We start from the raw sequence: 1,762 nt of genomic DNA, 5'->3' as shown, positions 1-1,762 counted from the left end.
TGTGGAAAGTGAACCTTTGATAACCAATGAGACCTACTTACTAGTACTGTAAAATTTTCAAATAGATAAAACTGATCCATGGCCTTTGACTGTACCAGTAACAGTGTTCTGTGGAATGAGGAACTGAATGGTCCTCAGATGTCAAATACATTTCAGTAACTGGGTGTGAAGAAGGCCACAGACACCCTCTGTGCATCATGATGATCAGCCAACATAGAAAATCCAACCTCTTGGGTCTTTTTAGTCCCCAGATTGGGCAGATTATGATTTTTCATGTGAAGATTTAGTTGTTTCTCCATCATTGTCATCTTCTTCCTCCTCTTCATGATTCCCACCTGTCTGTTGTTCCGGTTTCTCTATTGTGATCATTTCAAAATCATTCCCATTTCCACTACTGTGTGGGATCAGTCATCTTCCCGCCTGTCACTCTCTGTGTCAGAACGCCATTCTCCACCTGAGTCGTCTAGTCCACAATTCCTAGCCCTATTGTTCCCTCCTCATCTTCCTTTTCCTCACTGCGACTTTTCCTCACTGTTGGACTTCTGCTGTTTTTTGGTTTCAGATTTCTCATCTTTCTTTAAGATGAGGCCTGAAGGACACATCGGCGGTCCGATTTGGCAAGAACCAAAAGAGGTGCCTTCCTCCAGTTATGAGCCAAATGACGAGAAATAGAATGCAAGGAGCAACCGCTTGGAGAAGGATGCTGGCCAGAAAACAGCCTGCACTCACACCTACTCTCATTCCTGCCAGTCAGAGGGTGGCTGCTATGCAAGCAATCAGAAGAACTAATCCCATGACTAAGGTTTTAAAGTGAACTGGGTCATAGATCCTCACAAGGACCTCATTTCCCTCCAGAAAAACTTGATCATCATGTGGCTCAAGTTTGAATTTTTTCTTAGTTTCTATCTTTTTGGGAGTTTCTGGAATTTCCTCCTTTTTGGATTCTTCATTTTCACCATCTTTTTTTTTTTTTTTTCCTATTCTTTTCTTTTTCCTGTTTGTTTTTTTTCATCCTTTAGATTTTCTTTCTTGCTCTTTTAATGTTCTTCCTTTCCACTTTCAGCTCTTCCTTTCCCCCTTTTTATGTCTTTATCATACTTCATTTTCATTATTTTTAGTGCCCAGTGAAAAAATTTTTTCTTTAAAAGTCTGTTGCAGTAGTCAACCACAGAATCCCTTATAAATAAAGCTTCCTCTCCTTTCTTGCTTTGCCCACTTTGAATCCAAAAGGCAATCCACTGCTTTTGAAGCAAAATAATCAACCGGGTGACCCATCTTATTGGTGGCTTTTGTTGGGCAATTGAATTGAAGCTACTTGGCTACAAAGTTCTTTTCTTTAGTTGGTTCACCAATTTCCTGAATTCACTTCTTGTGTCTGAAAAATATGTGTTTTAATAAATCATTCCAAGTCTCTGGAAATTGTCCTGAGGGCATAGAGCAAATGGAGAAATATTCATTCAGGAAAATCTACTAAATCTAGGCAAGAACAATGAGAGTCTGTGGCACTTAAGCCACAACTGTCCCATTACTCTCCCCACCTCCACCCCCACCCTCCCCAGCTCTGCGTACATAAGGAAGCTGTGTGTGTGACATGGAAGGGCTTCCTCCCCCCACCCACACCTTGGCTAGGGCTACAGTTTCACCTTTAGAGGGGCAGACTGCTGGCGTTTTTAATCCTCTCCAGCCCCAGGTAGAAGGGACTCTCTTGCTGTGATGCAGGGCAGAAAGGACCAAGATCCTTCTCCCACCCAGGCCCCTGCTG

General features: G+C 42.4%; 1 pseudogene; it reads right to left on the bottom strand.

Annotated features, from left to right (window-relative positions):
- Positions 1-221: 221 nt before the first annotated feature.
- On the bottom strand, positions 222-1,434 carry LOC118650575 (annotated as a pseudogene).
- Between the last annotated feature and the right edge of the window lie 328 nt (positions 1,435-1,762).

This window comes from Myotis myotis, unplaced genomic scaffold (assembly GCF_014108235.1).
Source record: "Myotis myotis isolate mMyoMyo1 unplaced genomic scaffold, mMyoMyo1.p scaffold_m19_p_3, whole genome shotgun sequence".
In the NCBI taxonomy this organism is placed as follows: Eukaryota; Metazoa; Chordata; class Mammalia; order Chiroptera; family Vespertilionidae; genus Myotis; species Myotis myotis.
Note: the sequence above shows the minus strand (reverse complement) of the source record. Positions and strands in the feature narration are given on the sequence as shown.